Here is an 18067-nt window from a genome sequence, read left to right on the forward strand (position 1 = left end):
TAAAGGGATCTGCAACCCTATAGGTGGAACAACAATATGAACTAACTAGTACTCCTGGAGCTCGTGTCTCGAGCTGTATAAGTAGCAGAAGGTGGCCTAGTTGGCCATCAGTGGAAAGAGAGGCCCCTAGGTTTTGCGAACTTTATATGCCTCAGTACAGGGGAAAGCCAGGGCCAAGAAGTGGGAGTGGGTGGGTAGGGGAGTGGGGGGGTGGAGGGTATGGGGGACTTTTGGGATAGCAGTGGAAATGTAAATGAAGAAAATACCTAATTTTAAAAAAAGAAAGGAAAAAAAAAACAATGATTTTATGAAATTTTTGGCAAATGGATGTATCTGGAGGATATCATCCTGAGTGAGGTAAGCCAATCACAAAAGAACTCAAATGATATGCACTCACATCATATGTACTCACTGAAAAGTATTAGCCCAGAAACTTAGAATACCCAAGATACAGTTTGCAAAACACATGAAACTCAAGAAGAAGGAAGACTATAGTGTGGATACTTGGTTCCTTCTTAGAATGGGGAAAGTGCCTATGGAAGGAGTTACAGAGACAAAATTTGGAGCTGAGATGGAGGGAAGGACTATCCAGAGACTGCCCCACCTGCCAATCCATACCATAATCACCCACCAAACTCAGACACTATTGCACATGCCAGAACGATTTTGCTGACGTGACCCTTATATAGCTGTCTTTTGTGAGGCTATGCCAGTGCCTGGAAAATAGAGAAGTGGATGCTCACAGTCATCTATTGGCTGGAATGCATGGCCCCCAATGGAAGAGCTAGATAAAGTACCCAAAGGAGCTGAAAGGCATCTGTAACCCTATAGGAGGAACAACAATATGAACTAACTAGTACCCCCTGAGCTCTTGTCTATAGCTGCATATGTAGCAGAAGATGGCCTAGTGGGCCATCATTGGGAAGAGAGGCCCTTGGTCTTCTAAAGATTATATGCCCCAGTACAGGGGAATGCCAGGACCAGGAAGAGCGAGTGGGTAGATTGGGGAGCAGGGTTGTGGGAGGATATAGGGGACTTTTGGGGTAGCATTTGAAATGTAAATGAAGAAAGTATCTAATAAAAAAGAAATTAATGAAAATTCAAAAAATATAGAGAAAAGAATATAAATAGGGCCTTCGAGATATTTTGTTTTACATCCATATGAAAAGAGAAAACAAGGAATGAGTATTCTACTGAGACCAACTTTCATAGACGACATGGCACAGGAAGGGTCTGTTGTTAGCAGTCTACTGAGACTGACTTTCACAGGAGACATGACAAATGGAAGACCTGTTGTTGATTGAGTTCCTACCTTCTCTCCCAAGGAAACATTGCCCTGCATTCCATTATTCTGGAGGTAAAGCTTGAGGTGTGGGTATCTACATCCAAACACTCAGACACACGTGGGTTATGGATCAACTTGTACAAGTGGATAAGAGACTCCTTAATTAAGATATGAGGAATTATGACATATTAGTCTATAATGTCATATGATATTACCCAGTTTTTCAGTACGAGGGTAACCATCTGGAAACTCTAGATCAGAAAAATCAACTGACTCCTTTATAATTTTAATATTTCACCATTCTCATAGATAATGATTTGAACTATTCTGAAGTAGATATCCACACTTCAAATCTAGATATTGGTTGAACACATCAATTGTCACAGATTCTTCATGTAACTCCTGACTTTCAAGTAATCTTCAAACGCGTCTCAAATTTGTGTCTCATGCTGTAGTTTTGATATTATTCTCCCCCTCTTCCATCAGTCTATCGCTAGCAGAACCCAGAAGGTAGCATCCACTCCCATTTCCCTGCTGAGGACAGAGTTGAGGCTGACTTCACAGCCTCTTCTTTCTCACTCACATCATATTGCTAACACCCAAGGATTCTCAGCTATGTCCTACCTCCATGCTGCCACCACCATGCCAGAAACCTACTCATTACTAAGGGATGCCAAGCAACTCATCAAGGAATAATTTCAATTTGTTCAAAACCCTGAGGAACTTGGACCTTCCGACCAAAAATATTGGTAAAATCTGATTTTGACAGGTTGATGAGGACCTTCTGTGTGCCAGGCTTAGTGGAAACATTCAGTCAGTCCTCACTGGTGGGTAGGCCTTTTGGTGTGCAAGACAGGCCTAGTCCATAGCATTTCTGGATATGTTGGGGGTGATATCTATCTGTCTATCTATCTATCTATCTATCTATCTATCTATCTATCTATCTATCTATCTATCTTCTATCTGATATATATCCTTATCAATGTTGCATACTTTAATATAATTAATATGTTATATTATATAATATATAATATAACATATTAATATGTTATATTAATTAATATAACATATATAATATGTTATATTAATTATATTAAACAATATTTTATTTTATATACTATGTTATATATTGCATAATACAATATATTAATATTATACTATATCAATAAAATATAGTGTCCAACACTGATAAGGTCTCTGAACCAATGACAACAATTAAGCATTGATCATTATAGAGTTGTCCTAAAACTAATTGATAAATACCTAAAAGAGAATATGTATTATTCCCGGAAGCTTTTACTCTATGTTCTCCCCAGAAATGAAAAGCCAGCACAAGCTCTGCACAGCAATGAACTTGAAGCCTCCATCGAGGCAAATCTGAATACTTTACAAATCAATACTTGAGATGATTGGAAAAGTTTATAATTTCAAGTTCTCAAGTTAGAAAAAAAAAACACTTTTTGTTTCTCCGTTTCCTTCAAACCTTGTTATTCTATTTTGTAATAAATTATAAATTTTTATTTTTCCAAGCTATAAACTCTTTTTCCGCTGACCATGTCCTGAAAGGTTTAAGGGAAATGTGTTAACACCCTTGCTCCCGCCCTGGATGCTCCCCTGGTTGGTTCAGTTATTTAAGTGTTTCATGCTTCACTTTCTTCAGCTGAAAACAGAACAGTAGAGTCCTGTTCTTTGGGTCACTGGGAAGACTCAGGATAAGAGGGTGAAGTATGGAGCTGAGTTTGACATACAGTGTGTTCTCAGTATGACTGAGGACAATGTGTTGCTTGTATTACCAGGCCCATAATGTCAGCTAGCTCCTGTTTCCCTGTACGTCCTTGACCAAGTCACTTCAAATCAGTTTCCTCAAGGTGACACCCTGGACATTCTAACTTCTGGCCTTGATCAGACAGTGACTAGACAACACTCTGGCCTTCTGTCGTGGTTACATTTTCATTGCTGTGATAAAATGCCGTGACTAAAAGCAGTCCAGAAAGAAACATTTGTTTTGGCTTAGGCAGTGGGGGAGGCATGGCAGTAGACAGGAGGTCATCTCTTTTTACAAGATGTGTACAAAGCAGTCTGGAAGTGCTGCAAGGCTATAGATTCCCCAAACCCACCGCACAACCCAGAGGTGTAGTTCCTCCAACATGGCTCATAAGCACTTCAAACAGTGCTACCAACTGGGCACCAAGTGCTCAAATATCTTAGTCTACGGGGAGCATTACTCATTTAGAGCGAACACTACACCTTTTCTTCTATGCTCACGGGGGATGGACACCTGTCAGTTAGTAAACACACACTTACAATCCACTGCAGTACCATCCAATTCCGTATAACTCATCAGCTCCCCATGAGGTGTTAATTACACTCATTCAGAATAATCTCCTGTGATTTCAGACTCATAAAGTGCTTGGCATTTCTAAGTCAAGTAGAAAGGCCACTGGTGATGGATCTTCCTCTCTGAGAGTCTCCCAAATCTGAACACACGCTGTCATTGTACATCCTTTCTAGTGGACAGAAAAAAACTTCTACTCCCTTAAGGACTTAAAGGCCTTTTCCCTTAAATCATGAAGAAAACAGTGTTTAGCTAGCTGTTGGAAATTTCACTTGTAATAACTAAGTGGTTCTAATTATTCTGTCCTTGAGGGGGGAGTTCCTAAATGCTGGCAAGCCTTTTCTGGAGGTTGCAGCAGATAAGCTGCTCAACGTTGGTGAAAACAAAACTGTGGATCTTGCAAGGTTCAAACAACAATGACATAAACAAACCACCAATTATGATTCCAGGGAGGTAGACAGCCTTTTCTATTTAGTCAAAAGTAATTGATTTTCCCTGGAGTGTCACTTATACCATAATGATTATTGGGAGAGAGACAACTTAACTGAGCGAGGCAAACATAAAATGAGATGGGCTACAGATCTTGGCTGATGTTGATGGCCTACCCCGAAGGCAGAGCTAGAGAAATTCAAAAAATTGAGGCAGGATATTTACATGCTTTTCTTGATATTTATTATTTTTATGTCAGTATATTATTTTTGAACTTCTAGAAGGAATTTAAAAACTACTTTAAAAAGTTTTAGTTATTTCATATAGATGAGTGCTCTGTCTTAATGCAAGCCAGAGGTTTGCATTACAGAACCATTGTAGATGGTTGTGGGCCACCATGGGGTTCCTGGGAGTTGAACTCAAGATGTCTGGAAGAGCAGCCAGTATTCTTAACTGCTGAGTCTTCTCTCCAGCCCCTTAAAACTTACATTGAATTATGTGTTCTACGTGTGTTTGTATATACACACAAATGTAGGTGCTTCTGGAGGCTAGAGGCACTACTGGATTCCCTGAAAGTGAAGTTATGGACAATTATGTGCTTATAGTATGGGTTCTGAAAACTAAACTCTGGTCTTCTGCAAGAAAACATGAATTCTTACCTGATGAACAATCTCTCTAGTCCTTGGTATTCAATTTTCACACTAAGTGTTCAATTTATTAATTTCTTTTTTTATTTACTCAAAGAGGAGTTGAAGGTGGACAAATAAAATAGTAAATTAAACTGAATTTGGGGGACACTTTCTATTTAATTGAAAATTACCAATTTACTTTCAAGTGTAAAAGGCTGGTTAACTCAATGTTTAAAACTCAAAGGTCATTCCTTCAGGCTCTGCTCTGAACTTTGTCTCTGTAACTCCCTCCATGGGTGTTTTGTTTCCCATTCTAAGAAGGAATGAAGTATCCACATTTTGGTCTTCCTTCTTCTTGCGTTTCATGTGTTTTGCAAATTGTATATATCAGATATCTTGGCCACCTATCCGTGAGTGCATATCAGGTGAGTTCTTTTGTGATTGGGTTACTTCGCTCAGGATGATATCCTCCAGAAACATCCACTTGCCTATGAATTTCATAAATTCATTCTTTTTAATAGCTGAGTATTACTCCATTGTGTAAATGTACCACATTTTCTCTATCCATTCTTCTGTTGAGGGACATCTGGGTTCTTTTCAGCTTTTGGCTATTATAAACAAGGCTGCTATGAAAATAGTGTCCTTCTTACCGGTTGGAACATCGTCTGGGTATATGGACCAGGAATGGGAGTGGGTGAGTTGGGGAGCAGGATAGGGGATTTTTGGAGGGGAATCTGGGAAAGGAGATAACATTTTTAATGTAAATAAAGAAAATATCTAAGAAAAAAAGAAAAATAAAACTCAAAGGTTTATCCAAAAGTAATCTTTATTTCAGAAACCTGTGGCTTTATATTTGAAGACTTTCTAGGTAGAATATAATCTCAGCCAGTCTTATAGGGAGTTGAAAGAGATGAATGAAAAATTAATTCTATATTGAAAGATATGTGGTAAATCAAGTCATTGGTACTTTTCAGTTACAAACCTAAGCAAGACCTAACTTATAGGACTTAAGTCACAGGACTTAAAAAAAAGCATTTATTGCACTGTTGCATTTCTCTGAATCTTACCTTCATTCTATCTACACACGTCGCTGAAAATTGTTCAAAGAAAACCGCATTATTTTTCTCTGATGGACAATCAGAAAAAGATATGGAATAGAAATACTTCAGGTTCTCCCATTTCTACTCTAGGAGATTTCTGGGAACAAAACTGATAATTCAGAGAGTATATTTCCTTCAGAGTAAAAACTGTTTAACCACATATTTCAGAAGAACTCTAGGTGAACAGTTCCTTACTAACAGATATTTAAATCTCTTTTTTTTTACTCAGCACATATCTCAACTTTTTATAAATGTATATTATAGTATTTAATATGTGTACTATTAAAAAGAATTTCAGGATGCTAATATTTTCCTGCCTATACTATATTTTTCACACAGTTAGCTGAAAATTCTTGATGTGTCATGTACCTGTGCTCATGGGTGCTTTTACTTTCTTTAGCTGCACTGAAATGGCATGTTCATAAAACTTTGTGCTTTGGCCCTCCTTAAAATGACTGTTCACATTGAAAGTTTTCATTAAACATGTTTTCTTTTTGCCTCAGTTTGGGTTGGAATATCGATATCTCTATCTATCTATCTATCTATCTATCTATCTATCTATCTATCTATCTATCTATGCCATATTTTGCAGTTGATAGAGCCATTACCATGGACCATACTAATGGTCAGGATATAGCTCTCATAGGTCTCACAAGTTCTGTGCCACTATTGCCCTAGTGTATTTCACAGGCAGGACACATTGTAGGTCAAAGGTTTTATGGCTGACTTGGTATTCACCTTTCTCTTTTCGTAGCCTGCAAAATACTTTCCTGCATCAAAGAGACTAGAATGTAGGGGTGAAGGCTCCATTTAGGCACCAGCTCAACTTCTCCATGTTTAGTGAGTATGGATAATGTCCATTGCAATGTGGCTGAGTTGTCAGTTTTCAGAGAACAAACCTTTGTCTTGGCATCAGCTTGGGTTATTTAGGGATTTCCAGGGAACCCCCTTGGTGTTACCAACTCAATTGAATGAAACCTAGTATCTCTTGTAGAAGCCTTGTTTGAATACAGGAGATGACTGTATACATATTGGGGCTCTGTATCCCTCATCGTTAGGAGTTCTCCTTTGGATCATCTTTAGGAAATAGTCAACCAAGGTCTTATTTGACTTAATATCTACTGCACAAGAAGTATCCCACATCTGACACTGCTTGGGGAACCAAGAACTAGAGACTAAATAGGCAAGAGACATAAAGTAAAATCAAGCACTGCTATATTTAAAAAAAACAATGAAATGACCCCTAGTGATATTCTGCCATATTCATAGATCAGTGCTATATCCAATCATCATTAAGCAGAAGATGGGACAGATGCAGAGACCCACAGCCAGAAGTTATGCAGACAGAGCCTAAACTGGAGGTCTCCATCAAATGCTAACCCTCAGAGTTGTGGAAGAGGAGGTATGCAGATTGTGAGAGTCAGAGAGGATGGAGGACACCAGGAGAACCAGGCCCTCTAAGTTAATTATGCAAAGTGCATATGAACTTACAGAGACTAAAGCAGCAAGCACTGGTCCCACATAGTTCTGCACCAGGTCCTCTACACATATACGATAGCTATTAGCCGAGTATTGTTATACAACTCCTGACTTTTGAATGAGTGGTTCTCTGAATCTTTTACCAGCTTTTGGGACCTTTCCCCTCCCTTTCTCAGTGTTCAACTTTCATATGAAAGCTATTGTTTCATCTTGAATTGTGTTTTGTTTGTTTGTTATTTATTAGAAGCCTGTTCTTTTCTAGTGAGTGACAGGAGGGTGTAGATCCAGAGGGGATAGGAGGTAGGGAGCAACTGGCAGGAGTAGAGGGAAGGGAAACTATAATCAGGATATATTATATGAGAAAAGAATCTGTTTTTATTTTCTAAAAAGAGGAAAGAATTTTCTCCACCACAAGGTAATCATTAAAATTGAAGTGGTGCTTTCATCCAAAATTTTAAATATGACATTTGAAAGCAGAATATGTAAAGAAAATCATCCTTTAAAATGCTTTCTGATTCATGAATAACATATGTATGCATTTATAAGTACATGAAAATATCTATAACTATATCTTTTAATATATGTGCATATTTGTTTAATAATCATAATTCATGACACTATTGGTATATCTATTATGTGTGCTCTGTGTTATTGTATTGTGTTCTATATACATATATGCGTATATATGTATATACACACACATATATATATGCTTTTCTATACTGATAGAATTAAAAAGTTAAGAGTAAATAGGAAAAAAAGAGCCTATATGTCCTGAATTATTTAAAACTATTAATGAACATAGAAATACTAAAGTCAAACATTGGATTAATAATTTGGTTGTGATAATGTTTTATTTCCATTTGGCTTGCCCAACTGCTCTCTTGTTCAGAGGCACACCAGGAATATCACATAAGATTGATCTTGGTTCCTCACTGTTTGTTTCTGTCAAAACCCATACCTACTTTTTTCCCCTTGATTAGCAAAATGTATGATAATTCTGTGCAACACACACACACACTCGCACACACACAAACACATGTTATTTGAACCAAGAACACTGCTTCCCTCCACTTCCTACCTTAGAAATTCAGGGGTAGATCCAATTTGCAAAACACAAGAAAATAAATAAGAAGGAAGACCAATGCATGAATACTTCATTCCTCTTAGAATAGGGAACAAAATACCCATGGAAGTAGTTACAGAGACAAAGTTTGGAGCTGAGACAAAAGGATGGACCACCCAGAGACTGCCCCACCCGGGGATCCATCCCATAATTAGCCACCAAACACAGACACTATTGCATATGCCAACAAGATTTTGCTGAAAGGACCCTGATATAGCTGTCTCTTGTGAGGCTATGCTAGTGCCTGGCAAATACAGAAGTGGATTCTCACAGTCATCTATTGGATGGTACACAGGGTCCCCAATGGAGGAGCTAGAGAAAGTACCCAAAGAGGTGAAGGGTCTGCAACCCTATAGGTGGAACAACAACATGAACTAACCAGTACCCCCCAGAGCTTGTGTCTCTATCTGCATATGTATCAGAAGATGACCTAGTTGGCCATCATTGGGAAGAGAGGCCCCTTGGTCTTGCAAACTTTATATGCCCCAGTACAGGGGAACACCAGGGCCAAGAATTGTGAGTGGGTGGGTAGGGGAGCAGGGTTGGGGGAGGGTATAGGGGACTTTTGAGATATCATTTGAAATTTAAATTAAGAAAATATCTAATAAAAAATTGGAAAAAAAAGGAAAGAAATGCAGGGAGTCCACTCTAGATATGGCTTCCCTCTGTCTAACTCCAAGCTGAAGTTGTAGAACATTAGCGCTTCTCACAATGCTGCCAACCTCCTGTTGCTGATGTTGTTGGGGCAACTTTTACTCAGTTATAACTTGAGCATTGCCCAAGAGTAGTGGAACCTTACGTTTGGCACAGTCCAGGGGGTAGTGTTCCATGCTAGAAAATTAAAGGAAATTAAATCTTAAATCAGCATCTTCCCTATACTGTGCAGCACTAGAGTGCCAGAATAGTAGAATCAGAAAAAATTTTCATTTAGTTCCATGCGTTCTTTTGCAATTCAAATGTAGGGTGAAAGATTTTGCAGGAGGTTCTGTGCAAGCAAGATAGGTGAAAGGAGCCAATCTAGGTTCTAAGCAAATAGCCATCTCTGCACTCTGAAATGACTTCTTAGAAGAAATCTTACTTGGAAGAATTTGTTTGTAGAGAAATTCATTCCCCAGAGAATTGCTGCAAGTATTCAGTCTGTCTACAGCTTGTGAAGTTTAACAGCTTAAATGAAACTTGAAATTACTAAGAGTTCATTTGATTCTACCTACATGCAAGACCAGAATAGAGAAACCTACAGACAGACAGACAAGCTAGTCTAGTGTGGGCTGAGTGTGCAGAAGGATTGGCTGGATGATAACTATGCTTTAGAGTGTAGAGAACTAAATCACTGGTAAAACTTGCCTGGGACACCAGTAGTACTGGGATTGAGTTAAGTGCTAGCTATATTCTGTGTAAACTTCATCTGAGAGCTTTCTTTCAAAAAATTATGCAATGTTGACACAGTATGATAATGGAATGCTAATTGTACACAATATCTATAAGGTGTCTTCTTGATTTGGGGATGAGAGGGCTACAAGTTGTAGAAGGAGACTCTTTTGTGTGGGATGGCAGGTATGTTTTATCTCCACTAAGTCTTTCACAGAAGTTTGGGTATAGCACACATAAAGGCTTTGTCTTGGTGAATGAGGATCTATGTACAGCATGCCTGTAGTGACCTGCCTAACCTCAGATAAGTCATCTCATTGAATGGGGCTTTATTTTTTCAATCTTCAAACAAGGAGAGGGAAGTTCACATGCAGACTCATGTTCAGCTAGTGGAAAATCTGTGATTTGTGAAACAGAGTGGGTTTGTAAAAGAAAAGACCTGTCCCCACATAGAATTTAAAAGGGATTTTTGGATGTTGGGCATAGCAAATCCTATAATTCCAGTATTCAGGAGGATTGTGGCAAGGATGAGTCCAGTGTGTGCTATATTGAGAGTCCTAAGCAAGTATAGGGTAAGAGAGAGACCATGTCTCAATAAAGAAGTGAGAAAATTTGAAGCAACCACCCCCCAAAAAATAGGTGAGGGAGGACTGGTTCCAGTACCTGCTTAGTATTATGCACATCACTTTTCATATTGTTCTTCCTCCTTATGATTTTTTCCCTTCCTCTTACAGTTTACCTTCTAGTTTTATGACCTAAACACACATCTGCAGGTATACTCACACAAACACACTCACTCAATGTGTGCATGTGCACACATCTTTAACAAACATTTTGTGACTAATTATACATATTAATAAAATTTGTTGCGATATTTACACACGTGTATGGTGTCAATTGATAAAATCCCTTTATGTGTCATGATTGCTTCACATACTTTCCATCTCTCTTTGAAATTGATGTTTAAGTTAGTATATAAAAATGCAAAGCAATGGACTTCATTAAGGCATTTGCAGGTATAGGTTGCTTTTATCAGTCTCTGTTCCTTCTCCTGTGTTCTGTTTTATGATCTCCTCAGGGTGGTCTGCTTCCAGCTCCCCAGTAGTGCTCCCATGTAATATATAGCCCATTATTTGCTCTTGCCCTATCTTCTGCCTTAAGATCTCTTATTCTTCTCTCATGGTCCTCTTTCTAATGTCATGACATATGCCATATCTATCTATCTATCTATCTATCTATCTATCTATCTATCTATCTATCTATCTATCTATCTATCATCTTTCTTTCTTTCTACATGCATATATATATATATTCTAGGATATGCACATATGATTAAATATTTTTTCTGACTCTGCCTTAGTTTGTTTGACAGTATGATTTCCAGTTCCATATGCATTTCCCAATACATGATAATGTTTTTCTTTATGAATGAATAAAATCCCATTGTGTAGATGTACCAGTGTTTCTTTTAGCCATTCGTATGTGAATGGACATCTAGTCTGATGCCCCATCCTGACTATTGTGGATAGTGATGCAATAACCTGAATCTTTGTACAACGATCTTTGTAGCAGGAGTCTGAGGTCTTTGGTATATTCCCAGATGGGAGAGTTGGGTCAGGTGGTCTTCTACTTTTAGTTCTTTGAGAAACCCCCATACTGATTTCCATAGTGGCTGCCATCAGTTTACATTGCCCCTACAGACTACCTTTCTCAAGTCCTCAGTTCCTCAGAAGACATATGGAAGCTCATTTTGCCAAGCATATTCTTGGTTAACTACATCACTATCCCAGCTTCTTATGGGTTATCTGAGTTAGACTTCCTTTGAGAGCTCCTAGTTTATTATGTGCATTTGAATGCCTACAATTGGAGGCATAGCATGCAGCATATTCACCAACCTGGTTTTAGAGAAACTCCAACTCCAACGAATTTATTTTCTGTATAGTGTCTCCTGAAACTAGGGCTGTGAGGAGCACACTATTAGAAAAATCATAAATAGTTGGATTTTAACAGGTCGTAATCATACATGACTATCATTTCAGCTCTTGGAAGGTTGAGACAGGAGATATATATTGGATATTAGAGGCCAACATGGGCTATGTATCAAATAACAGGTCAGCCAGTTTGGACTAAATAACAAGACTATGTCTTAAAACTAACAGATAAAAAATGTTTGTGTGTTGAGCCTTATAAGTTTTTTCATGTTTAGCCTGGGGAGGTAGCTTAGCTGGTAAAACGTTTGCTGCATAAGCATGATGCTCTGAGTTCAGTCTCTAGAACCCATATATGGCCTGGATTTAGAATCTGAGAACAGGGAAGGCAGACATGGATGGGTCTCTGAGAATTGCTGGCAGGGACTATCAGGCATGAGGAAATTCTTACCATCACATAACTTCAGTTACAGTTTCTAGAGGTAGGGCTAGTGGGAGACAAGGGGAAAATGAAACACTTAAATTACAATGAGTTTATAGAAAAGAATGAGAATCACAGGCCAGAAAAGTATGAGATGCAACTGTGATGGAGTGTCAAGAAAGATCCTTTGGATCCTATAATTAGCCTCCAAACGATGACACCATTGCATACACTAGCAAGCNTTTGCTGAAAGGACCCTGATATAGCTGTCTCTTGTGAGACTAGGCCAGGGCNTAGCAAACACATAAGTGGATGCTCACAGTCAGCTATTGGATGGATCACAGGGCCCACAATGGAGGAGCTAGAGAAAGTATCCAAGGAGCTAAAGGGGTCTGCAACCCTATAGGTGCAACAACATTATGAACTAACCAGTACCCTGGAGCTCTTGACTCTAGCTGCATATGTATCAAAAGATGGCCTAGTTGACCATCACTGAAAAGAGGGGCCCATTGGACATGCAAACTTTATATGCCCCAGTACAGGGGAACGCCAGGGCCAAAAAGTGGGAATGGGCGGGTAGAGGAGTGTGTGTGGGGGGGGTGAGGGTATGGGGGACTTTTGGGATAGCATTGGAAATGTAATAAAAAAAAAAGAGAAAGAAATATCCTTTGGGGCAGTGGTTCTCAACCTGTGGGTCATGACACTTTGGGAGATATAATGACCCTTTTGTGAGGGTCACATATCAGATATCCTTCATAACAGATAGTTACACCATAATTCATAGCAGTAAGAAAATTCTAGTTATGGAGTGGCACTGATATAATTTTACGGTTTGTGTCACCACTTCATGAGGAGCTGTATTAAAGGGTCACAGCATTAGAAAAGTTGAGAACCACTGCCTTAGGGGGTGGCATTTGGGTACAGCTGGAAGATGAGAAATTGCCAAGAAGATCAGCAAAAGCATTCTAGGTAGAGAAAAAGGGAAGGGAAAGAGCTGAAGTGAAAACATTTGCACTCAGAGTGGATCTAGGCTGACTGGAATTCGGTGGTGATGGGGAAGCAGTGCGTGATGGGTATCATGTTACTGAAGACAAAGTCTGGCCAGGGGTGGCTTTGTACTCATGGCAAAGAATATGATCTTTACAAGAGAAAGAATTTTGTATTCTTCCTTCAGTTGGTGCTCCAGCAAGTATAGTCATACTAGTCATAGTCAGATGTCGTGAAATGTGGGCTGAATAAATCTCACTCTAAGGGAGCTTTTTTTTTGCTGTCACACTGGAGATAGATTCACTGGAACCAGAATATGGAGAGTTGTGGGGGCTTTTTCTGTAGCACTGATGAAAGAGATAATAGCTGGAGCTATGGTGGTGGTGTCAGTATGGAGAAGTGAAGACCTCATATTCACACTCCAGGGTCTAAATCCCTACTACCAGGTGATGGGATAATTTGGAGGTTTGACCTTGGTGACACAGGGAGAGGTGGGGATCTTGGTAGAAGGAGGTTAATTGTACTTTTTTGAACTTGTTCATTTTGCAACTCTAAGTAGGGATCCAAGTAAAGGTGTCCAGGCTTTAGTTGGGCATTCCATGCTTGGGGCTCCATGAAGCAGCTGACGATGGCACAATGTATGTATTATGTGACTCTACAGACTGGATGAGCTGATCGTAGAGAATGCAGATCACAGCAGAGCTGGTCCAGAATTAAAAAAAAAAAACAAAAACATGTGTATCCTAGTATCTGAGGTTGGGCATCAGTGCAGAACTTGGCAGAGAAGATTAAAGTTTGGCCTGAGATGTAAGGGAAGCTCGAGCATGGAGTCAGAAGAAAGCAGCATGAGCAGGTGTTGGCCAGTTCTGTGGAGTCCTCAAAGGCCTTGTAACCCATGGACAGGGAAGCAGTCTTCATATCTGCTATTTGAGTTTGAGGGCAATCCTCTGGTACTGGACTTTTTTTTTCTATTTGGAAATATAAACAAAGAAAATATCTAATAAAAATTAGAACTCAAAAAATAATTAAATCACTGTATTAAAAAGTACTAAGAATAAATTACCAGTAACTCTGGGAAGAGGTGGAAACAAGGTGAGCTGGATAAAGATTGGCAGTTTAAGATGCCAGGTATGGCGGTACACATCTTTAATCCCAGCTTTCAGATTGTAGAGGCAGGAGGACTCTGAAGTTGAGGCCAGCATGTTTTACATAGAGAGTTCTAGGCCAGCCAGGCCTACATAGTGAGATCATGTCTCAAATCCCTTCCCACCGTAAATAAATAAATAAATAAATAAATAAATAAATAAATAAATAGGCAGCTAGAAGCTAGACACACTATTGAGAGTTGTTAGGTAAGAGCCCTTACCCACATTAGCAAAACATCTAAGTTGTATTTATTCATGTGTCATCTTCATATACGTGTGTGTGTGTGTGTGTGTGTGTGTGTGTGTGTGTGTGTTTGTGTGTGTAGTACTGAGGAATGAGCCAGACTCTCCTTAATATTAAGCAAGTGCTCTGCCATTGAGCTGTATAATCCAATTCTTTAGATTAGGAAAAAACCAAAATAAACAACCAACCAAACCAAACCAAACCAAACCAAACCAAACCAAACCAAACCAAACCAAACCAAACCAAACCAAACCAAAACAAAACAAAACAAAACAAAACAAAACTGAGACTGAAGCTCTAAGCTAGCCAGGCTGGCAATCCTGCCTCAACCTCCCAAGTAGCTGAACTTAGGTACACAGGCCAGCAGCGCAGGTTCTGAAAATGCATTCTTCATCGATCATAAAGGGAGTCTGTGGATTTATAGGCACGAGGTACCAGTTATGAATGCAGATGCTGAGTTATTTCTCCCAGAGCCCTTACTCATCCATCAGGGTGCCAAAATGCTGACAACAAAAGCTTCATCCTCCTGCAGGAATCTGAAAGATTTTCTTCAGGGAACATGACCTGCCTGAGTCCAGATCCAAGATTTGATGACCCAGCTAGGTCTTCTGCTGTGATTATTACAGTGTTCGCCACTGTTGTTATTTTCTCTTAGGAATCTTCCCCGAGTGATCTACTCCCAAGAGTTGTTCTATGAGCTTTCTATCTGGCTATCAGAACTGTTTGTTCTTCTTCCACTTGTTTCTAGTGTTTGTTTGGGGGAATGAGATGCCTTTCTAAGACTGTGTGTTCCTCTCGAAGGAACTCAGGCATTTCTCATGCTCAGGGGTATGATAAGCACTGTGGCTACTATAGGCAGGATTCCAGATGACCTCTCAACTGTCTGTCACAATACTCATATTTTTTGTTGCTGTCTCAGTTTTATAACCTAAGCCAGTATTTCTTATTGCATGATTTTCTCCCTCTTTCAATATGTACATGAAGACAAATGCCACATTGTTTACCCACAAAGCATCTCCCTTCTCTGGTCTAAAACCAGCACACGCAGTTATATGGAAGTGGCAATCTCATGGAGTTGTCTGGGGATGGTTCAGGCAGTGGGCTGAAAAATGGAAAGTGATTGTTTTGTTTTGTATTTAATTTGTTCTTGTCTAAAGCTGACATAGCCACACAAAAGAGTTTAAAACCAAGAAGAAAAAAAGATTTCCTTAAGAGTTCAGGGTGCTCAGGGATCCTCTACTTATGTCCCTTTATAGTAGAAGGTGTATTGCTTTTGGAGGCTCATGGACTTTGTGAGGCAAGTCACTGAAATTTCCAACTCTGAAGAGAATGCATTAACTGCTGCTGCTGTTGCTGGTGGTGGTGGTGGTAGTAGTGGTGGTAGAGTTGCTGCTGCTGCTGGTGGTGGTGGTAATGCTGCTGCTGCTGATGGTGGTGGTTGTGATAGTGGTGGTGGTAGAGTTGCTGCTGCTGCTGCTGCTGGTGGTGGTGGTTGTGATAGTGATGGTGGTAGAGCTGCTGCTGTTGCTGCTGGTGGTGGTTGTGCTAGTGGTGGTGGTAGAGCTGCTGCTGCTGCTGCTGCTGCTGCTGCTGGTGGTGGTAGAGCTGCTGCTGCTGCTGTTGCTGGTGGTGGTGGTGGTGGTAGAGCTGCTGCTGCTGCTGTTGCTGGTGGTGGTGGTGGTGGTAGAGCTGCTGCTGCTGCTGTTGCTGGTCCTAGCTAGTGGTGCTATTGCTGTGATGCTGCTGGAAATGGTTGGGTGGATCTGGCAAACATATCATACTAATAGACAAAATTTTACCCAACAAACACAAGACACCATTTAGGAACACAGTAGCTTTGGAGAAAATTAAGAATTTGGAGAAATAAATACAACAGCCTAGTCTTTCTTACTTGCTCTTTCCAAGATGTATGTCAGTCATTCATATCCAAGCTCAGAAGATCCAACCTTGCCATTTTCATAATTTGAAAACTTAAAGTCAAATTTTTCATATTTGAAAAGTGGCCCAACATAGCTTCTGAAATCAACCGTAGGGTGGTCAACAAGAAAGATGTAGACAGACTGATGTGTCTTCCTTAACTTTATTTCAGTGTGAGGCAACAGCCCCGTTCTCACTCAGTTACACTGGTATCCTTTTATTCTAGCTCTCATAAGATGTCCTTTATATTATATAACCAACATGCAATAAACCATCATGTTGGTGGTCTTCATAAGGTTTATTCTTTAGGGAGTTGTTTGTTGTGAGTAGGAATAAGGAAAACTGCGGTTGTTGTTACTTGATGCTTTTTTTTTGCAACTTCATAGGAAGAGGAACATTGTCCTTGACAAGTGTCTTGCACATATATAATCAATAAGTGCTTATAGTTAAAAGAACATGTTTTGAAAAATGAGCCACTTCCCCGTGGTCTCAAAATGGAATAGTATTGGAATAGAAGAATATATTTAGATGAGAGGAAATATTTGTGTTTAGGTAGGGAAATAGAAGATATATCTGGGAGGTAGGGCTGTGATAATAGTGTGTACCTAACAAGGTTGAGGTCAGAAAGGACAAGGAAAGACACAGTACTGTTGACTTGATGCCAGAATACATCTGGCTTTTTGTCCTGAATCTGAGAGTTGGATCACAGAGGGTAACAAGTCAGGACAAGAGCTAAGCACAGGGATCCAAAAGAGTAGGGGCAGAAGGCTCAGAGGATAACTGACAGACTGAGCATGAGGTAAAAGGAAAAACAAGTATGGGCCATGCTATCTTCTAGGGGTGAGATCCTGCCTTTCTGAGACCAGTCTCAAATACTTTCATAGCATGTAATGTTACTCCTGACACTTTGGAACTCCAGAATGTGACCCTTCGGTATCAGGAACCTCTCTTTCCTACTGCTGTTGTCCTCCAAGTGGGTTTTAGAGGGGCAGCATGCTCAGCAATCTCGCAGCTTTGTTTATTTAGGCACAAAGCCACTGCCAGGGCTGAGATTCTTAGCAAGTTCTTGTTCAAAATTCCTGTCAATCTATAACAAGAATTTAGGTCTTATAATCTGTCTGTACATAGATTCTCCACACTGCTTTTCACACAACAAAACTGTGCATTAAGCCCAAGGGAATCCTCAGCTATTTAATCCAACAACTAGAATTATTATTCAAATGTTGGAATCTGAGACCTAAGGAAATCCAATAATAGGCTTGCCTATTATTTGCCTGGATGGTATTCATAAAATGAAAGCACTCAGAATCAAAGGAACCAGAATCCTTCTAGTTCCATCTAACAACCTACATAAGAATTTTCTCCATGGTATCTTCAGTCAGTTGATTTTTCTGTTTCTTTGAGGCTTAATTGAGCATATGGGGCCTCTAATTTGTAAAGGTTTTCATCAAGTGGGACATTATGGAGCTATACATTTATTGCAATTGTTGAAATAGGACTCGATATAAGAGCTCTATGTTGTTGTTTGATGAAAAAGTTTGAGAGAACAGATGAGGGAGAATAAACTCAAACCACTCATAAGGCTAAAAATTTAATTGGGTTCCAGTCCAGGGCTTGGTTTTCATATTTTATATATATATATATGTATATATACATATATATATATATATATAT

General features: G+C 39.5%; 1 protein-coding gene across 2 annotated transcripts in view; it reads right to left on the reverse strand.

The window, feature by feature from the left end:
- Fshr (follicle stimulating hormone receptor) overlaps positions 1-18067 on the reverse strand; it is a 201801-nt gene that overhangs the window by 175895 nt on the left and 7839 nt on the right. The window lies entirely within an intron of this gene.

The sequence above is a fragment of the Mus caroli genome, chromosome 17 (assembly GCF_900094665.2).
Source record: "Mus caroli chromosome 17, CAROLI_EIJ_v1.1, whole genome shotgun sequence".
Classification (NCBI taxonomy): Eukaryota; Metazoa; Chordata; class Mammalia; order Rodentia; family Muridae; genus Mus; species Mus caroli.